Source organism: Pongo abelii, chromosome 9 (genome assembly GCF_028885655.2).
Source record: "Pongo abelii isolate AG06213 chromosome 9, NHGRI_mPonAbe1-v2.0_pri, whole genome shotgun sequence".
NCBI lineage: Eukaryota > Metazoa > Chordata > Mammalia > Primates > Hominidae > Pongo > Pongo abelii.
In genome coordinates, this window is record NC_071994.2 from 48,775,002 (window position 1) to 48,798,122 (window position 23,121).

Consider the following 23,121-nt stretch of genomic DNA (forward strand, 5'->3'; position numbering starts at 1 on the left):
TTTCTGAGAACGGTTCTATCTAGTTTTCATCTGAATGTATTTCCTTTTCCACTAGATGCCGCAATCGCATAAAATATCCACTTGCAGTTTCCACAATAAGAGTGTTGCAGAACTGCTCTATGAAAAGGAAGTTTCAACTCTGTGAGTTCAATCCCCAAATGACAAAGAAGTTTCTGAGAATGCTTCTGTCTAGGGTTTATGTGGAGATATTTCTTTTTGCAGCATAGTTCTCAAATCGCTCCAAATATCCACTTGCAGATTTTACAAAAAGGCTGTCTCCAAACTACTCTCTCAAAAGGCAGGTTCAACTCTCTGAGTTGAATGCAGACAGCACCAAGAAGTTTCTGAGAATGCTTCTGTCTAATTTTTATGGGAAGATATTTCGTTTTCCAGCATAGGCCTCAAATCGCTCCAAACATCCCCTAGCAAATTGTACAAAAAGTGTTTCAAATCTGTGCTTTCAAAAGGAAGTTTCCTCTCTGTGACTTGAATGCAAAAAGCGCAGGGAAGTTTCTGAGAATGCTTCCATCTAGTTTTTATGTGAAGATATTTCCTTTTCCAGCGTTGGCCTCATATCACTCCAAATATCCACTTGAAGATCCTACTAAAAGAGTGTTTCAAAACAGTTATATCAAAAGGAAGCTTCAACTCTGTGAGTTGAATGCGCACGTCACAAAGAAGTTTCTGAGAATGCTTCTATCCAGCTTTTATGTGAAGATATTTCCTTTTCCAGCTTAGGACTCAAAGCGTTCCAAATGTCAACTGGTAGATTCTATAAAAAGAGCTTTTCAAAACTGTTCTATCAAAAGGAAGGTTCAGCTATGTGAGCTGAATGCAGAAAGCACAGGGAAGTTTCTGAGAATGCTTCTCTCTAGTTTTTATGCGAAGATATTTCCTTTTCCAACATAGGCCTCAAAGCGCTCCAAAGAAACAGTTGCAGATCCTACAAAAGGAGTGTTTCAAAACTCTTCTATCAAAAGGAAGGTTCAACTCTGTGAGTTGAATGCACTCATCATGAAGAAGTTTCTGAGAATGCTTCTGCCTAGTTTTTCTGTGATGATATTTCGTTTTCCAGCATTGGCATAAATGCCCTCCAAATATCCACTTACAGGTGTTACTAAAAGAGTCTTTCAAAACTGCTCTATCAAAAGGAAAGTTCAAGTGTGTGAGTTGAATGCACTCATCACACAGAAGTTTCTGAGAATGCTTCTGTCCAGTTTTTAATGTGAAGATATTTGCTTTTCCATCCTAGGCCTCAAAGCGCTCCAAATAAACACTTGCAGATTCTACAAAAGGAGTGTTTCAAAGCTATTCTATCAAAAGGAAGGTTCAAGTCCATGAGTTGAAAGCACTCATCAAACAGAAGTTCTTGAGAATGCTTCTGTCTAGGGTTTCTGTGAAGATATTTCCTTTTGCAGCATAGGCCTGAAATCGCTCCAAATATCCACTTGCAGATTTACAAAAAGGCTGTTTCAAAACTGCTCTATCAAAAGTCAGGTTCAACTCTGTGAGTTGAATGCACACATCACAAAGAAGTCTCTGAAAATGCTTCTGTGTAGTTTTCAGGTGAAGATATTTCGTTTCCCAGCAAAGGCCTCAAAATGTTCCAAATATCCACTTGCAGATTCTACAAAAAGAGTGTTTCAAAGTTGCTCTTTCAAAATGAAGGTTCAAGTCTGTGAGTTGATTACACTCATCACAAAGAAGTTTATGAGAATGCTTCTGTCTAGTTTTTATGGGAAGATATTTCGATTTCCAGCATAGGCCTCAAATCGCTCCAAACATCCACTAGCAAATTCTACAAAAAGAGGATTTCAAAACTGCGCTTTCAAAAGGAAGGTACCTCTCTGTGACATGAATGCATAAAGCACAGGGAGTTTCTGAGAATGCTTCCGTCTAGTTTTCATGTGAAGATATTTCCTTTTCCAGTGTTGGCCTCTTAACACTCCAAATGTCCACTTGCAGATTCTACTGAAAGTGTGTTTCAAAACAGCTGTATCAAAAGGAAGCTACAACTCTGTGAGTTGAATGCGCACATCACAAAGAAGTTTCTGAGGATGCTTCTATCTACTTTTCAGGTGAAGATATTTCATTTCCCAGCAAAGGCCTCAAAACGCTCAAAATATCCACTTGCAGATTCTACAAAAAGAGTGTTTTCAAAACTGCTCTTTCAAAAGGAATGTTAAAGTCTGTGAGTTGAATGCACACATCACAAAGAAGTTTCTGAGAATGCTTCTGTCTAGTTTTTATGTGAAGATATTTCCTTTTCCAACATAGGCCTCAAAGCGCTCCAAATAAACAGTTGCAAATCCTGCAAAAGGAGTGTTTCAAAACTGTTCTATCAAAAGGAACGTTCAAGTCCGTGAGTTGAATGCACTCATCAGGAAGAAGTTTCTGAGAATGCTTCTGCCTAGTTTTTGTGATGATATTTCGTTTTCCAGCACTGGCATAAAAGCCCTTCAAATATCCATTTACAGATGCTACTAAAAGAGTGTTTCAAAACTGCTCTATCAAAAGGAAAGTTCAAGTGTGTGAGTTGAATGCAGTCATCACCCAGAAGTTTCTGAGAATGCTTCTGTCACGTTTTAATGTGAAGATATTTCCTTTTCCATCACAGGCCTCAAAGCGCTCCATATAAACACTTGCAGATTCTACAAAAGGAGTGTTTCAAAACTGTTCTATCAAAAGGAAGGTTCAAGTCCGTGAGTTGAATGCACTCATCACACAGATGTTCCTGAGAATGCTTTTGTCTCGGGTTTCTGTGAAGATATTTCCTTTTGCAGAATAGGCCTCAAATCGCTCCAATATCCACTTGCAGATTTTACAAAAAGGCTGTTTCCAAACTGCTCTATCAAAAGGCAGGTTCAACTCTGTGAGTTGAATGCACACATCACAAAGAAGTTTCTGAGAATGCTTCTGTGTAATTTTCACGTGAAGATATTTCATTTCCCAGCAAAGGTCTCAAAACACTCCAAATATCCACTTGCAGATTCTACAAAAAGAGTGTTTCAAAACTGCTTTTTCAAAATGAAGGTTCAAGTCTGTGAGTTGAATGCACACAGCACAAAGAAGTTTCTGAGAATGCTTCTGTCTAGTTTTTATGGGAAGCTATTTCGTTTTCCAGCATAGGCCTCAAATCACTCCAAACATCCTCTAGCAAATTCTACAAAAAGAGTGTTTCAAAACTGCGCTTTCAAAGGGAAGGATCCGCTCTGTGACTTGAATGCATAAAGCACAGGGAAGTTTCTGAGAATGCTTCCTTCTAGTTTTTATGTGAAGATATTTCCTTTTCCAGTGTTGGCCTCTTAGCACTCCAAATAGCCACTTGAAGATTCTACTAAAAGAGTGTTTCAAAACAGCTATATCAAAAGGAAGCCCTCAACTCTGTGAGTTCAATCGGTACATCACAGAGAAGTTTCTGAGAATGCTTCTGTCTAGTTTTTATGTGAAGATATTTCCCTTTCCAGCATAGGCTTCAAAGCCCTCCAAATGCCCACTTGCAGAATCCACGAAAAGAGTGTTTCCAAACTGATCTATCAAAAGGAAGGTTCAACCCTGTGAGTAGAATGCACACATCACAAAGAAGTTTCTGAGAATGCTTCTATCTAGTTTTTATGTGAAGATATTTCCTTTTCCAGCATAGGCCTCAAAGCGTTCCAAATGTCGACTTGCAGATTCTACGAAAAGAGTTTTTCAAAACTGTTCTATCAAAAGGAAGGTTCAACTCTGTGAGTTGAATGCAGAAACCACAGGGAAGTCTCTGAGAATGCTTCTGTCTAATTTTATGTGAAGATATTTCCTTTTCCAACATAGGCCTCAAAGTGCTCCAAATAAACAGTTGCAGATCCTACAAAAGGAGTGTTTCAAACTGTTCTATCGAAAGGAACGTTCAACTCTGTGAGTTGAATGCACTCATCACGAAGAAGTTTCTGAGAATGCTTCTGCCTAGTTTTTATGCGATGATATTTTGTTTTCCAGCCTTGGCATAAAAGCCCTCCAAATATCGACTTACAGATGCTACTAAAAGAGTGTTGCAAAACTGCTCTATCAAAAGGAAAGTTCAAGTGTGTGAGTTGAATGCACTCATCACAGAGAAGGTTCTGAGAATGCTTCTATCTCGTTTTTATGGGAAGATATTTCCTTTTCCATCATAGGACTCAAAGCGCTCCAAATAAACACTTGCAAATCCTACAAAAGGAGTGTTTCAAAACTGTTCCATCAAAAGGAAGGTTCAAGTCCGTAAGTTGAATGCACTCATCACACAGTAGTTCCTGAGAATGCTTCTATCTAGGGTTTCTGGGAAGATATTTCCTTTTGCAGCATAGGCCTCAAGTCGCTCCAAATATCCACTTGCAGATTTTACAAAACGCTGTTTCCAAACTGCTCTATCAAAAGGCAGGCTCAACTCTGTGAGTTGAATGCACACATCACAAAGAAGTTTCTGAGAATGCTTCTGTGCAGTTTTCAGGTGAAGATATTTCATTTCCCAGCAAAGACCTCAAAACGCTCAAAATATCCACTTGCAGATTCTACAAAAAGAGTGTTTCAAAACTGCTCTTTCAAAATGAAGGTTCATGTGTGTGAGTTGAATGCGCTCATCCAAGGAAGTTTCTGAGAATGCTTCTCTCTAGTTTTTATGGGAAGATATTTCGTTTTCCAGCATAGGCCTCAAATCGCTCCAAACACACACTAGCAAATTCTACAAAAAGAGTGTTTCAAAATTGCGCTTTCAAAAGGAAGGTTCCTCTCTGTGACTTGAATGCATAAAGCACAGGGAAGTTTCTGAGAAAGCTTCCATCTAGTTTTTATGTGAAGATATTTCCTTTTCCATTGTTGGCCTCTTAGCCCTCCAAATATCCACTTGCATATTCTACTGAAAGAGTGTTTCAAAACAGCTATATCAAAAGGAAGCTTGAACTCTCTGAGTTGAATGCGCACGTCACAAAGAAGTTTCTGAGAATGCTTCTATCTAGTTTTTATGTGGAGATGTTTCCTTTTCCAGCAGAGGCTACAAATCGCTCCAAATATCCACTTGCAGACTCCACAAAAAGAGTCTTTCAAAACTGATCTATCAAGAGGAAGGTTCAACACTGTGAGTAGGATGCGCATATCACAAAGAAATTTCTGAGAATGCGTCTGTGTAGTTTTCAGGTGAAGATATTTCATTTCCCAAAAAAGGCCTCAAAACGCTCAAAATATCCACTTGCCGATTCTACAAAAAGAGTGTTTTCAAAACTAGTCTTTCAAAAGAATAGTTAAAGTCTGTGAGCCGAATGCACACAGCACAAAGAACTTTCTGAGAACGGTTCTATCTAGTTTTCATCTGAATGTATTTCCTTTTCCACTAGATGCCGCAATCGCATAAAATATCCACTTGCAGTTTCCACAATAAGAGTGTTGCAGAACTGCTCTATGAAAAGGAAGTTTCAACTCTGTGAGTTCAATCCCCAAATGACAAAGAAGTTTCTGAGAATGCTTCTGTCTAGGGTTTATGTGGAGATATTTCTTTTTGCAGCATAGTTCTCAAATCGCTCCAAATATCCACTTGCAGATTTTACAAAAAGGCTGTCTCCAAACTACTCTCTCAAAAGGCAGGTTCAACTCTCTGAGTTGAATGCAGACAGCACAAAGAAGTTTCTGAGAATGCTTCTGTCTAATTTTTATGGGAAGATATTTCGTTTTCCAGCATAGGCCTCAAATCGCTCCAAACATCCCCTAGCAAATTGTACAAAAAGTGTTTCAAATCTGTGCTTTCAAAAGGAAGTTTCCTCTCTGTGACTTGAATGCAAAAAGCGCAGGGAAGTTTCTGAGAATGCTTCCATCTAGTTTTTATGTGAAGATATTTCCTTTTCCAGCGTTGGCCTCATATCACTCCAAATATCCACTTGAAGATCCTACTAAAAGAGTGTTTCAAAACAGTTATATCAAAAGGAAGCTTCAACTCTGTGAGTTGAATGCGCACGTCACAAAGAAGTTTCTGAGAATGCTTCTATCCAGCTTTTATGTGAAGATATTTCCTTTTCCAGCTTAGGACTCAAAGCGTTCCAAATGTCAACTGGTAGATTCTATAAAAAGAGCTTTTCAAAACTGTTCTATCAAAAGGAAGGTTCAGCTATGTGAGCTGAATGCAGAAAGCACAGGGAAGTTTCTGAGAATGCTTCTCTCTAGTTTTTATGCGAAGATATTTCCTTTTCCAACATAGGCCTCAAAGCGCTCCAAAGAAACAGTTGCAGATCCTACAAAAGGAGTGTTTCAAAACTCTTCTATCAAAAGGAAGGTTCAACTCTGTGAGTTGAATGCACTCATCATGAAGAAGTTTCTGAGAATGCTTCTGCCTAGTTTTTCTGTGATGATATTTCGTTTTCCAGCATTGGCATAAATGCCCTCCAAATATCCACTTACAGGTGTTACTAAAAGAGTCTTTCAAAACTGCTCTATCAAAAGGAAAGTTCAAGTGTGTGAGTTGAATGCACTCATCACACAGAAGTTTCTGAGAATGCTTCTGTCCAGTTTTTAATGTGAAGATATTTGCTTTTCCATCCTAGGCCTCAAAGCGCTCCAAATAAACACTTGCAGATTCTACAAAAGGAGTGTTTCAAAGCTATTCTATCAAAAGGAAGGTTCAAGTCCATGAGTTGAAAGCACTCATCAAACAGAAGTTCTTGAGAATGCTTCTGTCTAGGGTTTCTGTGAAGATATTTCCTTTTGCAGCATAGGCCTGAAATCGCTCCAAATATCCACTTGCAGATTTACAAAAAGGCTGTTTCAAAACTGCTCTATCAAAAGTCAGGTTCAACTCTGTGAGTTGAATGCACACATCACAAAGAAGTCTCTGAAAATGCTTCTGTGTAGTTTTCAGGTGAAGATATTTCGTTTCCCAGCAAAGGCCTCAAAATGTTCCAAATATCCACTTGCAGATTCTACAAAAAGAGTGTTTCAAAGTTGCTCTTTCAAAATGAAGGTTCAAGTCTGTGAGTTGATTACACTCATCACAAAGAAGTTTATGAGAATGCTTCTGTCTAGTTTTTATGGGAAGATATTTCGATTTCCAGCATAGGCCTCAAATCGCTCCAAACATCCACTAGCAAATTCTACAAAAAGAGGATTTCAAAACTGCGCTTTCAAAAGGAAGGTACCTCTCTGTGACATGAATGCATAAAGCACAGGGAGTTTCTGAGAATGCTTCCGTCTAGTTTTCATGTGAAGATATTTCCTTTTCCAGTGTTGGCCTCTTAACACTCCAAATGTCCACTTGCAGATTCTACTGAAAGTGTGTTTCAAAACAGCTGTATCAAAAGGAAGCTACAACTCTGTGAGTTGAATGCGCACATCACAAAGAAGTTTCTGAGGATGCTTCTATCTACTTTTCAGGTGAAGATATTTCATTTCCCAGCAAAGGCCTCAAAACGCTCAAAATATCCACTTGCAGATTCTACAAAAAGAGTGTTTTCAAAACTGCTCTTTCAAAAGGAATGTTAAAGTCTGTGAGTTGAATGCACACATCACAAAGAAGTTTCTGAGAATGCTTCTGTCTAGTTTTTATGTGAAGATATTTCCTTTTCCAACATAGGCCTCAAAGCGCTCCAAATAAACAGTTGCAAATCCTGCAAAAGGAGTGTTTCAAAACTGTTCTATCAAAAGGAACGTTCAAGTCCGTGAGTTGAATGCACTCATCAGGAAGAAGTTTCTGAGAATGCTTCTGCCTAGTTTTTGTGATGATATTTCGTTTTCCAGCACTGGCATAAAAGCCCTTCAAATATCCATTTACAGATGCTACTAAAAGAGTGTTTCAAAACTGCTCTATCAAAAGGAAAGTTCAAGTGTGTGAGTTGAATGCAGTCATCACCCAGAAGTTTCTGAGAATGCTTCTGTCACGTTTTAATGTGAAGATATTTCCTTTTCCATCACAGGCCTCAAAGCGCTCCATATAAACACTTGCAGATTCTACAAAAGGAGTGTTTCAAAACTGTTCTATCAAAAGGAAGGTTCAAGTCCGTGAGTTGAATGCACTCATCACACAGATGTTCCTGAGAATGCTTTTGTCTCGGGTTTCTGTGAAGATATTTCCTTTTGCAGAATAGGCCTCAAATCGCTCCAATATCCACTTGCAGATTTTACAAAAAGGCTGTTTCCAAACTGCTCTATCAAAAGGCAGGTTCAACTCTGTGAGTTGAATGCACACATCACAAAGAAGTTTCTGAGAATGCTTCTGTGTAATTTTCACGTGAAGATATTTCATTTCCCAGCAAAGGTCTCAAAACACTCCAAATATCCACTTGCAGATTCTACAAAAAGAGTGTTTCAAAACTGCTTTTTCAAAATGAAGGTTCAAGTCTGTGAGTTGAATGCACACAGCACAAAGAAGTTTCTGAGAATGCTTCTGTCTAGTTTTTATGGGAAGCTATTTCGTTTTCCAGCATAGGCCTCAAATCACTCCAAACATCCTCTAGCAAATTCTACAAAAAGAGTGTTTCAAAACTGCGCTTTCAAAGGGAAGGATCCGCTCTGTGACTTGAATGCATAAAGCACAGGGAAGTTTCTGAGAATGCTTCCTTCTAGTTTTTATGTGAAGATATTTCCTTTTCCAGTGTTGGCCTCTTAGCACTCCAAATAGCCACTTGAAGATTCTACTAAAAGAGTGTTTCAAAACAGCTATATCAAAAGGAAGCCCTCAACTCTGTGAGTTCAATCGGTACATCACAGAGAAGTTTCTGAGAATGCTTCTGTCTAGTTTTTATGTGAAGATATTTCCCTTTCCAGCATAGGCTTCAAAGCCCTCCAAATGCCCACTTGCAGAATCCACGAAAAGAGTGTTTCCAAACTGATCTATCAAAAGGAAGGTTCAACCCTGTGAGTAGAATGCACACATCACAAAGAAGTTTCTGAGAATGCTTCTATCTAGTTTTTATGTGAAGATATTTCCTTTTCCAGCATAGGCCTCAAAGCGTTCCAAATGTCGACTTGCAGATTCTACGAAAAGAGTTTTTCAAAACTGTTCTATCAAAAGGAAGGTTCAACTCTGTGAGTTGAATGCAGAAACCACAGGGAAGTCTCTGAGAATGCTTCTGTCTAATTTTATGTGAAGATATTTCCTTTTCCAACATAGGCCTCAAAGTGCTCCAAATAAACAGTTGCAGATCCTACAAAAGGAGTGTTTCAAACTGTTCTATCGAAAGGAACGTTCAACTCTGTGAGTTGAATGCACTCATCACGAAGAAGTTTCTGAGAATGCTTCTGCCTAGTTTTTATGCGATGATATTTTGTTTTCCAGCCTTGGCATAAAAGCCCTCCAAATATCGACTTACAGATGCTACTAAAAGAGTGTTGCAAAACTGCTCTATCAAAAGGAAAGTTCAAGTGTGTGAGTTGAATGCACTCATCACAGAGAAGGTTCTGAGAATGCTTCTATCTCGTTTTTATGGGAAGATATTTCCTTTTCCATCATAGGACTCAAAGCGCTCCAAATAAACACTTGCAAATCCTACAAAAGGAGTGTTTCAAAACTGTTCCATCAAAAGGAAGGTTCAAGTCCGTAAGTTGAATGCACTCATCACACAGTAGTTCCTGAGAATGCTTCTATCTAGGGTTTCTGGGAAGATATTTCCTTTTGCAGCATAGGCCTCAAGTCGCTCCAAATATCCACTTGCAGATTTTACAAAACGCTGTTTCCAAACTGCTCTATCAAAAGGCAGGCTCAACTCTGTGAGTTGAATGCACACATCACAAAGAAGTTTCTGAGAATGCTTCTGTGCAGTTTTCAGGTGAAGATATTTCATTTCCCAGCAAAGACCTCAAAACGCTCAAAATATCCACTTGCAGATTCTACAAAAAGAGTGTTTCAAAACTGCTCTTTCAAAATGAAGGTTCATGTGTGTGAGTTGAATGCGCTCATCCAAGGAAGTTTCTGAGAATGCTTCTCTCTAGTTTTTATGGGAAGATATTTCGTTTTCCAGCATAGGCCTCAAATCGCTCCAAACACACACTAGCAAATTCTACAAAAAGAGTGTTTCAAAATTGCGCTTTCAAAAGGAAGGTTCCTCTCTGTGACTTGAATGCATAAAGCACAGGGAAGTTTCTGAGAAAGCTTCCATCTAGTTTTTATGTGAAGATATTTCCTTTTCCATTGTTGGCCTCTTAGCCCTCCAAATATCCACTTGCATATTCTACTGAAAGAGTGTTTCAAAACAGCTATATCAAAAGGAAGCTTGAACTCTCTGAGTTGAATGCGCACGTCACAAAGAAGTTTCTGAGAATGCTTCTATCTAGTTTTTATGTGGAGATGTTTCCTTTTCCAGCAGAGGCTACAAATCGCTCCAAATATCCACTTGCAGACTCCACAAAAAGAGTGTTTCAAAACTGATCTATCAAGAGGAAGGTTCAACACTGTGAGTAGGATGCGCATATCACAAAGAAATTTCTGAGAATGCGTCTGTGTAGTTTTCAGGTGAAGATATTTCATTTCCCAAAAAAGGCCTCAAAACGCTCAAAATATCCACTTGCCGATTCTACAAAAAGAGTGTTTTCAAAACTAGTCTTTCAAAAGAATAGTTAAAGTCTGTGAGCCGAATGCACACAGCACAAAGAACTTTCTGAGAACGGTTCTATCTAGTTTTCATCTGAATGTATTTCCTTTTCCACTAGATGCCGCAATCGCATAAAATATCCACTTGCAGTTTCCACAATAAGAGTGTTGCAGAACTGCTCTATGAAAAGGAAGTTTCAACTCTGTGAGTTCAATCCCCAAATGACAAAGAAGTTTCTGAGAATGCTTCTGTCTAGGGTTTATGTGGAGATATTTCTTTTTGCAGCATAGTTCTCAAATCGCTCCAAATATCCACTTGCAGATTTTACAAAAAGGCTGTCTCCAAACTACTCTCTCAAAAGGCAGGTTCAACTCTCTGAGTTGAATGCAGACAGCACCAAGAAGTTTCTGAGAATGCTTCTGTCTAATTTTTATGGGAAGATATTTCGTTTTCCAGCATAGGCCTCAAATCGCTCCAAACATCCCCTAGCAAATTGTACAAAAAGTGTTTCAAATCTGTGCTTTCAAAAGGAAGTTTCCTCTCTGTGACTTGAATGCAAAAAGCGCAGGGAAGTTTCTGAGAATGCTTCCATCTAGTTTTTATGTGAAGATATTTCCTTTTCCAGCGTTGGCCTCATATCACTCCAAATATCCACTTGAAGATCCTACTAAAAGAGTGTTTCAAAACAGTTATATCAAAAGGAAGCTTCAACTCTGTGAGTTGAATGCGCACGTCACAAAGAAGTTTCTGAGAATGCTTCTATCCAGCTTTTATGTGAAGATATTTCCTTTTCCAGCTTAGGACTCAAAGCGTTCCAAATGTCAACTGGTAGATTCTATAAAAAGAGCTTTTCAAAACTGTTCTATCAAAAGGAAGGTTCAGCTATGTGAGCTGAATGCAGAAAGCACAGGGAAGTTTCTGAGCATGCTTCTCTCTAGTTTTTATGCGAAGATATTTCCTTTTCCAACATAGGCCTCAAAGCGCTCCAAAGAAACAGTTGCAGATCCTACAAAAGGAGTGTTTCAAAACTCTTCTATCAAAAGGAAGGTTCAACTCTGTGAGTTGAATGCACTCATCATGAAGAAGTTTCTGAGAATGCTTCTGCCTAGTTTTTCTGTGATGATATTTCGTTTTCCAGCATTGGCATAAATGCCCTCCAAATATCCACTTACAGGTGTTACTAAAAGAGTCTTTCAAAACTGCTCTATCAAAAGGAAAGTTCAAGTGTGTGAGTTGAATGCACTCATCACACAGAAGTTTCTGAGAATGCTTCTGTCCAGTTTTTAATGTGAAGATATTTGCTTTTCCATCCTAGGCCTCAAAGCGCTCCAAATAAACACTTGCAGATTCTACAAAAGGAGTGTTTCAAAGCTATTCTATCAAAAGGAAGGTTCAAGTCCATGAGTTGAAAGCACTCATCAAACAGAAGTTCTTGAGAATGCTTCTGTCTAGGGTTTCTGTGAAGATATTTCCTTTTGCAGCATAGGCCTGAAATCGCTCCAAATATCCACTTGCAGATTTACAAAAAGGCTGTTTCAAAACTGCTCTATCAAAAGTCAGGTTCAACTCTGTGAGTTGAATGCACACATCACAAAGAAGTCTCTGAAAATGCTTCTGTGTAGTTTTCAGGTGAAGATATTTCGTTTCCCAGCAAAGGCCTCAAAATGTTCCAAATATCCACTTGCAGATTCTACAAAAAGAGTGTTTCAAAGTTGCTCTTTCAAAATGAAGGTTCAAGTCTGTGAGTTGATTACACTCATCACAAAGAAGTTTATGAGAATGCTTCTGTCTAGTTTTTATGGGAAGATATTTCGATTTCCAGCATAGGCCTCAAATCGCTCCAAACATCCACTAGCAAATTCTACAAAAAGAGGATTTCAAAACTGCGCTTTCAAAAGGAAGGTACCTCTCTGTGACATGAATGCATAAAGCACAGGGAGTTTCTGAGAATGCTTCCGTCTAGTTTTCATGTGAAGATATTTCCTTTTCCAGTGTTGGCCTCTTAACACTCCAAATGTCCACTTGCAGATTCTACTGAAAGTGTGTTTCAAAACAGCTGTATCAAAAGGAAGCTACAACTCTGTGAGTTGAATGCGCACATCACAAAGAAGTTTCTGAGGATGCTTCTATCTACTTTTCAGGTGAAGATATTTCATTTCCCAGCAAAGGCCTCAAAACGCTCAAAATATCCACTTGCAGATTCTACAAAAAGAGTGTTTTCAAAACTGCTCTTTCAAAAGGAATGTTAAAGTCTGTGAGTTGAATGCACACATCACAAAGAAGTTTCTGAGAATGCTTCTGTCTAGTTTTTATGTGAAGATATTTCCTTTTCCAACATAGGCCTCAAAGCGCTCCAAATAAACAGTTGCAAATCCTGCAAAAGGAGTGTTTCAAAACTGTTCTATCAAAAGGAACGTTCAAGTCCGTGAGTTGAATGCACTCATCAGGAAGAAGTTTCTGAGAATGCTTCTGCCTAGTTTTTGTGATGATATTTCGTTTTCCAGCACTGGCATAAAAGCCCTTCAAATATCCATTTACAGATGCTACTAAAAGAGTGTTTCAAAACTGCTCTATCAAAAGGAAAGTTCAAGTGTGTGAGTTGAATGCAGTCATCACCCAGAAGTTTCTGAGAATGCTTCTGTCACGTTTTAATGTGAAGATATTTCCTTTTCCATCACAGGCCTCAAAGCGCTCCATATAAACACTTGCAGATTCTACAAAAGGAGTGTTTCAAAACTGTTCTATCAAAAGGAAGGTTCAAGTCCGTGAGTTGAATGCACTCATCACACAGATGTTCCTGAGAATGCTTTTGTCTCGGGTTTCTGTGAAGATATTTCCTTTTGCAGAATAGGCCTCAAATCGCTCCAATATCCACTTGCAGATTTTACAAAAAGGCTGTTTCCAAACTGCTCTATCAAAAGGCAGGTTCAACTCTGTGAGTTGAATGCACACATCACAAAGAAGTTTCTGAGAATGCTTCTGTGTAATTTTCACGTGAAGATATTTCATTTCCCAGCAAAGGTCTCAAAACACTCCAAATATCCACTTGCAGATTCTACAAAAAGAGTGTTTCAAAACTGCTTTTTCAAAATGAAGGTTCAAGTCTGTGAGTTGAATGCACACAGCACAAAGAAGTTTCTGAGAATGCTTCTGTCTAGTTTTTATGGGAAGCTATTTCGTTTTCCAGCATAGGCCTCAAATCACTCCAAACATCCTCTAGCAAATTCTACAAAAAGAGTGTTTCAAAACTGCGCTTTCAAAGGGAAGGATCCGCTCTGTGACTTGAATGCATAAAGCACAGGGAAGTTTCTGAGAATGCTTCCTTCTAGTTTTTATGTGAAGATATTTCCTTTTCCAGTGTTGGCCTCTTAGCACTCCAAATAGCCACTTGAAGATTCTACTAAAAGAGTGTTTCAAAACAGCTATATCAAAAGGAAGCCCTCAACTCTGTGAGTTCAATCGGTACATCACAGAGAAGTTTCTGAGAATGCTTCTGTCTAGTTTTTATGTGAAGATATTTCCCTTTCCAGCATAGGCTTCAAAGCCCTCCAAATGCCCACTTGCAGAATCCACGAAAAGAGTGTTTCCAAACTGATCTATCAAAAGGAAGGTTCAACCCTGTGAGTAGAATGCACACATCACAAAGAAGTTTCTGAGAATGCTTCTATCTAGTTTTTATGTGAAGATATTTCCTTTTCCAGCATAGGCCTCAAAGCGTTCCAAATGTCGACTTGCAGATTCTACGAAAAGAGTTTTTCAAAACTGTTCTATCAAAAGGAAGGTTCAACTCTGTGAGTTGAATGCAGAAACCACAGGGAAGTCTCTGAGAATGCTTCTGTCTAATTTTATGTGAAGATATTTCCTTTTCCAACATAGGCCTCAAAGTGCTCCAAATAAACAGTTGCAGATCCTACAAAAGGAGTGTTTCAAACTGTTCTATCGAAAGGAACGTTCAACTCTGTGAGTTGAATGCACTCATCACGAAGAAGTTTCTGAGAATGCTTCTGCCTAGTTTTTATGCGATGATATTTTGTTTTCCAGCCTTGGCATAAAAGCCCTCCAAATATCGACTTACAGATGCTACTAAAAGAGTGTTGCAAAACTGCTCTATCAAAAGGAAAGTTCAAGTGTGTGAGTTGAATGCACTCATCACAGAGAAGGTTCTGAGAATGCTTCTATCTCGTTTTTATGGGAAGATATTTCCTTTTCCATCATAGGACTCAAAGCGCTCCAAATAAACACTTGCAAATCCTACAAAAGGAGTGTTTCAAAACTGTTCCATCAAAAGGAAGGTTCAAGTCCGTAAGTTGAATGCACTCATCACACAGTAGTTCCTGAGAATGCTTCTATCTAGGGTTTCTGGGAAGATATTTCCTTTTGCAGCATAGGCCTCAAGTCGCTCCAAATATCCACTTGCAGATTTTACAAAACGCTGTTTCCAAACTGCTCTATCAAAAGGCAGGCTCAACTCTGTGAGTTGAATGCACACATCACAAAGAAGTTTCTGAGAATGCTTCTGTGCAGTTTTCAGGTGAAGATATTTCATTTCCCAGCAAAGACCTCAAAACGCTCAAAATATCCACTTGCAGATTCTACAAAAAGAGTGTTTCAAAACTGCTCTTTCAAAATGAAGGTTCATGTGTGTGAGTTGAATGCGCTCATCCAAGGAAGTTTCTGAGAATGCTTCTCTCTAGTTTTTATGGGAAGATATTTCGTTTTCCAGCATAGGCCTCAAATCGCTCCAAACACACACTAGCAAATTCTACAAAAAGAGTGTTTCAAAATTGCGCTTTCAAAAGGAAGGTTCCTCTCTGTGACTTGAATGCATAAAGCACAGGGAAGTTTCTGAGAAAGCTTCCATCTAGTTTTTATGTGAAGATATTTCCTTTTCCATTGTTGGCCTCTTAGCCCTCCAAATATCCACTTGCATATTCTACTGAAAGAGTGTTTCAAAACAGCTATATCAAAAGGAAGCTTGAACTCTCTGAGTTGAATGCGCACGTCACAAAGAAGTTTCTGAGAATGCTTCTATCTAGTTTTTATGTGGAGATGTTTCCTTTTCCAGCAGAGGCTACAAATCGCTCCAAATATCCACTTGCAGACTCCACAAAAAGAGTCTTTCAAAACTGATCTATCAAGAGGAAGGTTCAACACTGTGAGTAGGATGCGCATATCACAAAGAAATTTCTGAGAATGCGTCTGTGTAGTTTTCAGGTGAAGATATTTCATTTCCCAAAAAAGGCCTCAAAACGCTCAAAATATCCACTTGCCGATTCTACAAAAAGAGTGTTTTCAAAACTAGTCTTTCAAAAGAATAGTTAAAGTCTGTGAGCCGAATGCACACAGCACAAAGAACTTTCTGAGAACGGTTCTATCTAGTTTTCATCTGAATGTATTTCCTTTTCCACTAGATGCCGCAATCGCATAAAATATCCACTTGCAGTTTCCACAATAAGAGTGTTGCAGAACTGCTCTATGAAAAGGAAGTTTCAACTCTGTGAGTTCAATCCCCAAATGACAAAGAAGTTTCTGAGAATGCTTCTGTCTAGGGTTTATGTGGAGATATTTCTTTTTGCAGCATAGTTCTCAAATCGCTCCAAATATCCACTTGCAGATTTTACAAAAAGGCTGTCTCCAAACTACTCTCTCAAAAGGCAGGTTCAACTCTCTGAGTTGAATGCAGACAGCACAAAGAAGTTTCTGAGAATGCTTCTGTCTAATTTTTATGGGAAGATATTTCGTTTTCCAGCATAGGCCTCAAATCGCTCCAAACATCCCCTAGCAAATTGTACAAAAAGTGTTTCAAATCTGTGCTTTCAAAAGGAAGTTTCCTCTCTGTGACTTGAATGCAAAAAGCGCAGGGAAGTTTCTGAGAATGCTTCCATCTAGTTTTTATGTGAAGATATTTCCTTTTCCAGCGTTGGCCTCATATCACTCCAAATATCCACTTGAAGATCCTACTAAAAGAGTGTTTCAAAACAGTTATATCAAAAGGAAGCTTCAACTCTGTGAGTTGAATGCGCACGTCACAAAGAAGTTTCTGAGAATGCTTCTATCCAGCTTTTATGTGAAGATATTTCCTTTTCCAGCTTAGGACTCAAAGCGTTCCAAATGTCAACTGGTAGATTCTATAAAAAGAGCTTTTCAAAACTGTTCTATCAAAAGGAAGGTTCAGCTATGTGAGCTGAATGCAGAAAGCACAGGGAAGTTTCTGAGAATGCTTCTCTCTAGTTTTTATGCGAAGATATTTCCTTTTCCAACATAGGCCTCAAAGCGCTCCAAAGAAACAGTTGCAGATCCTACAAAAGGAGTGTTTCAAAACTCTTCTATCAAAAGGAAGGTTCAACTCTGTGAGTTGAATGCACTCATCATGAAGAAGTTTCTGAGAATGCTTCTGCCTAGTTTTTCTGTGATGATATTTCGTTTTCCAGCATTGGCATAAATGCCCTCCAAATATCCACTTACAGGTGTTACTAAAAGAGTCTTTCAAAACTGCTCTATCGAAAGGAAAGTTCAAGTGTGTGAGTTGAATGCACTCATCACACAGAAGTTTCTGAGAATGCTTCTGTCCAGTTTTTAATGTGAAGATATTTGCTTTTCCATCCTAGGCCTCAAAGCGCTCCAAATAAACACTTGCAGATTCTACAAAAGGAGTGTTTCAAAGCTATTCTATCAAAAGGAAGGTTCAAGTCCATGAGTTGAAAGCACTCATCAAACAGAAGTTCTTGAGAATGCTTCTGTCTAGGGTTTCTGTGAAGATATTTCCTTTTGCAGCATAGGCCTGAAATCGCTCCAAATATCCACTTGCAGATTTACAAAAAGGCTGTTTCAAAACTGCTCTATCAAAAGTCAGGTTCAACTCTGTGAGTTGAATGCACACATCACAAAGAAGTCTCTGAAAATGCTTCTGTGTAGTTTTCAGGTGAAGATATTTCGTTTCCCAGCAAAGGCCTCAAAATGTTCCAAATATCCACTTGCAGATTCTACAAAAAGAGTGTTTCAAAGTTGCTCTTTCAAAATGAAGGTTCAAGTCTGTGAGTTGATTACACTCATCACAAAGAAGTTTATGAGAATGCTTCTGTCTAGTTTTTATGGGAAGATATTTCGATTTCCAGCATAGGCCTCAAATCGCTCCAAACATCCACTAGCAAATTCTACAAAAAGAGGATTTCAAAACTGCGCTTTCAAAAGGAAGGTACCTCTCTGTGACATGAATGCATAAAGCACAGGGAGTTTCTGAGAATGCTTCCGTCTAGTTTTCATGTGAAGATATTTCCTTTTCCAGTGTTGGCCTCTTAACACTCCAAATGTCCACTTGCAGATTCTACTGAAAGTGTGTTTCAAAACAGCTGTATCAAAAGGAAGCTACAACTCTGTGAGTTGAATGCGCACATCACAAAGAAGTTTCTGAGGATGCTTCTATCTACTTTTCAGGTGAAGATATTTCATTTCCCAGCAAAGGCCTCAAAACGCTCAAAATATCCACTTGCAGATTCTACAAAAAGAGTGTTTTCAAAACTGCTCTTTCAAAAGGAATGTTAAAGTCTGTGAGTTGAATGCACACATCACAAAGAAGTTTCTGAGAATGCTTCTGTCTAGTTTTTATGTGAAGATATTTCCTTTTCCAACATAGGCCTCAAAGCGCTCCAAATAAACAGTTGCAAATCCTGCAAAAGGAGTGTTTCAAAACTGTTCTATCAAAAGGAACGTTCAAGTCCGTGAGTTGAATGCACTCATCAGGAAGAAGTTTCTGAGAATGCTTCTGCCTAGTTTTTGTGATGATATTTCGTTTTCCAGCACTGGCATAAAAGCCCTTCAAATATCCATTTACAGATGCTACTAAAAGAGTGTTTCAAAACTGCTCTATCAAAAGGAAAGTTCAAGTGTGTGAGTTGAATGCAGTCATCACCCAGAAGTTTCTGAGAATGCTTCTGTCACGTTTTAATGTGAAGATATTTCCTTTTCCATCACAGGCCTCAAAGCGCTCCATATAAACACTTGCAGATTCTACAAAAGGAGTGTTTCAAAACTGTTCTATCAAAAGGAAGGTTCAAGTCCGTGAGTTGAATGCACTCATCACACAGATGTTCCTGAGAATGCTTTTGTCTCGGGTTTCTGTGAAGATATTTCCTTTTGCAGAATAGGCCTCAAATCGCTCCAATATCCACTTGCAGATTTTACAAAAAGGCTGTTTCCAAACTGCTCTATCAAAAGGCAGGTTCAACTCTGTGAGTTGAATGCACACATCACAAAGAAGTTTCTGAGAATGCTTCTGTGTAATTTTCACGTGAAGATATTTCATTTCCCAGCAAAGGTCTCAAAACACTCCAAATATCCACTTGCAGATTCTACAAAAAGAGTGTTTCAAAACTGCTTTTTCAAAATGAAGGTTCAAGTCTGTGAGTTGAATGCACACAGCACAAAGAAGTTTCTGAGAATGCTTCTGTCTAGTTTTTATGGGAAGCTATTTCGTTTTCCAGCATAGGCCTCAAATCACTCCAAACATCCTCTAGCAAATTCTACAAAAAGAGTGTTTCAAAACTGCGCTTTCAAAGGGAAGGATCCGCTCTGTGACTTGAATGCATAAAGCACAGGGAAGTTTCTGAGAATGCTTCCTTCTAGTTTTTATGTGAAGATATTTCCTTTTCCAGTGTTGGCCTCTTAGCACTCCAAATAGCCACTTGAAGATTCTACTAAAAGAGTGTTTCAAAACAGCTATATCAAAAGGAAGCCCTCAACTCTGTGAGTTCAATCGGTACATCACAGAGAAGTTTCTGAGAATGCTTCTGTCTAGTTTTTATGTGAAGATATTTCCCTTTCCAGCATAGGCTTCAAAGCCCTCCAAATGCCCACTTGCAGAATCCACGAAAAGAGTGTTTCCAAACTGATCTATCAAAAGGAAGGTTCAACCCTGTGAGTAGAATGCACACATCACAAAGAAGTTTCTGAGAATGCTTCTATCTAGTTTTTATGTGAAGATATTTCCTTTTCCAGCATAGGCCTCAAAGCGTTCCAAATGTCGACTTGCAGATTCTACGAAAAGAGTTTTTCAAAACTGTTCTATCAAAAGGAAGGTTCAACTCTGTGAGTTGAATGCAGAAACCACAGGGAAGTCTCTGAGAATGCTTCTGTCTAATTTTATGTGAAGATATTTCCTTTTCCAACATAGGCCTCAAAGTGCTCCAAATAAACAGTTGCAGATCCTACAAAAGGAGTGTTTCAAACTGTTCTATCGAAAGGAACGTTCAACTCTGTGAGTTGAATGCACTCATCACGAAGAAGTTTCTGAGAATGCTTCTGCCTAGTTTTTATGCGATGATATTTTGTTTTCCAGCCTTGGCATAAAAGCCCTCCAAATATCGACTTACAGATGCTACTAAAAGAGTGTTGCAAAACTGCTCTATCAAAAGGAAAGTTCAAGTGTGTGAGTTGAATGCACTCATCACAGAGAAGGTTCTGAGAATGCTTCTATCTCGTTTTTATGGGAAGATATTTCCTTTTCCATCATAGGACTCAAAGCGCTCCAAATAAACACTTGCAAATCCTACAAAAGGAGTGTTTCAAAACTGTTCCATCAAAAGGAAGGTTCAAGTCCGTAAGTTGAATGCACTCATCACACAGTAGTTCCTGAGAATGCTTCTATCTAGGGTTTCTGGGAAGATATTTCCTTTTGCAGCATAGGCCTCAAGTCGCTCCAAATATCCACTTGCAGATTTTACAAAACGCTGTTTCCAAACTGCTCTATCAAAAGGCAGGCTCAACTCTGTGAGTTGAATGCACACATCACAAAGAAGTTTCTGAGAATGCTTCTGTGCAGTTTTCAGGTGAAGATATTTCATTTCCCAGCAAAGACCTCAAAACGCTCAAAATATCCACTTGCAGATTCTACAAAAAGAGTGTTTCAAAACTGCTCTTTCAAAATGAAGGTTCATGTGTGTGAGTTGAATGCGCTCATCCAAGGAAGTTTCTGAGAATGCTTCTCTCTAGTTTTTATGGGAAGATATTTCGTTTTCCAGCATAGGCCTCAAATCGCTCCAAACACACACTAGCAAATTCTACAAAAAGAGTGTTTCAAAATTGCGCTTTCAAAAGGAAGGTTCCTCTCTGTGACTTGAATGCATAAAGCACAGGGAAGTTTCTGAGAAAGCTTCCATCTAGTTTTTATGTGAAGATATTTCCTTTTCCATTGTTGGCCTCTTAGCCCTCCAAATATCCACTTGCATATTCTACTGAAAGAGTGTTTCAAAACAGCTATATCAAAAGGAAGCTTGAACTCTCTGAGTTGAATGCGCACGTCACAAAGAAGTTTCTGAGAATGCTTCTATCTAGTTTTTATGTGGAGATGTTTCCTTTTCCAGCAGAGGCTACAAATCGCTCCAAATATCCACTTGCAGACTCCACAAAAAGAGTGTTTCAAAACTGATCTATCAAGAGGAAGGTTCAACACTGTGAGTAGGATGCGCATATCACAAAGAAATTTCTGAGAATGCGTCTGTGTAGTTTTCAGGTGAAGATATTTCATTTCCCAAAAAAGGCCTCAAAACGCTCAAAATATCCACTTGCCGATTCTACAAAAAGAGTGTTTTCAAAACTAGTCTTTCAAAAGAATAGTTAAAGTCTGTGAGCCGAATGCACACAGCACAAAGAACTTTCTGAGAACGGTTCTATCTAGTTTTCATCTGAATGTATTTCCTTTTCCACTAGATGCCGCAATCGCATAAAATATCCACTTGCAGTTTCCACAATAAGAGTGTTGCAGAACTGCTCTATGAAAAGGAAGTTTCAACTCTGTGAGTTCAATCCCCAAATGACAAAGAAGTTTCTGAGAATGCTTCTGTCTAGGGTTTATGTGGAGATATTTCTTTTTGCAGCATAGTTCTCAAATCGCTCCAAATATCCACTTGCAGATTTTACAAAAAGGCTGTCTCCAAACTACTCTCTCAAAAGGCAGGTTCAACTCTCTGAGTTGAATGCAGACAGCACCAAGAAGTTTCTGAGAATGCTTCTGTCTAATTTTTATGGGAAGATATTTCGTTTTCCAGCATAGGCCTCAAATCGCTCCAAACATCCCCTAGCAAATTGTACAAAAAGTGTTTCAAATCTGTGCTTTCAAAAGGAAGTTTCCTCTCTGTGACTTGAATGCAAAAAGCGCAGGGAAGTTTCTGAGAATGCTTCCATCTAGTTTTTATGTGAAGATATTTCCTTTTCCAGCGTTGGCCTCATATCACTCCAAATATCCACTTGAAGATCCTACTAAAAGAGTGTTTCAAAACAGTTATATCAAAAGGAAGCTTCAACTCTGTGAGTTGAATGCGCACGTCACAAAGAAGTTTCTGAGAATGCTTCTATCCAGCTTTTATGTGAAGATATTTCCTTTTCCAGCTTAGGACTCAAAGCGTTCCAAATGTCAACTGGTAGATTCTATAAAAAGAGCTTTTCAAAACTGTTCTATCAAAAGGAAGGTTCAGCTATGTGAGCTGAATGCAGAAAGCACAGGGAAGTTTCTGAGCATGCTTCTCTCTAGTTTTTATGCGAAGATATTTCCTTTTCCAACATAGGCCTCAAAGCGCTCCAAAGAAACAGTTGCAGATCCTACAAAAGGAGTGTTTCAAAACTCTTCTATCAAAAGGAAGGTTCAACTCTGTGAGTTGAATGCACTCATCATGAAGAAGTTTCTGAGAATGCTTCTGCCTAGTTTTTCTGTGATGATATTTCGTTTTCCAGCATTGGCATAAATGCCCTCCAAATATCCACTTACAGGTGTTACTAAAAGAGTCTTTCAAAACTGCTCTATCAAAAGGAAAGTTCAAGTGTGTGAGTTGAATGCACTCATCACACAGAAGTTTCTGAGAATGCTTCTGTCCAGTTTTTAATGTGAAGATATTTGCTTTTCCATCCTAGGCCTCAAAGCGCTCCAAATAAACACTTGCAGATTCTACAAAAGGAGTGTTTCAAAGCTATTCTATCAAAAGGAAGGTTCAAGTCCATGAGTTGAAAGCACTCATCAAACAGAAGTTCTTGAGAATGCTTCTGTCTAGGGTTTCTGTGAAGATATTTCCTTTTGCAGCATAGGCCTGAAATCGCTCCAAATATCCACTTGCAGATTTACAAAAAGGCTGTTTCAAAACTGCTCTATCAAAAGTCAGGTTCAACTCTGTGAGTTGAATGCACACATCACAAAGAAGTCTCTGAAAATGCTTCTGTGTAGTTTTCAGGTGAAGATATTTCGTTTCCCAGCAAAGGCCTCAAAATGTTCCAAATATCCACTTGCAGATTCTACAAAAAGAGTGTTTCAAAGTTGCTCTTTCAAAATGAAGGTTCAAGTCTGTGAGTTGATTACACTCATCACAAAGAAGTTTATGAGAATGCTTCTGTCTAGTTTTTATGGGAAGATATTTCGATTTCCAGCATAGGCCTCAAATCGCTCCAAACATCCACTAGCAAATTCTACAAAAAGAGGATTTCAAAACTGCGCTTTCAAAAGGAAGGTACCTCTCTGTGACATGAATGCATAAAGCACAGGGAGTTTCTGAGAATGCTTCCGTCTAGTTTTCATGTGAAGATATTTCCTTTTCCAGTGTTGGCCTCTTAACACTCC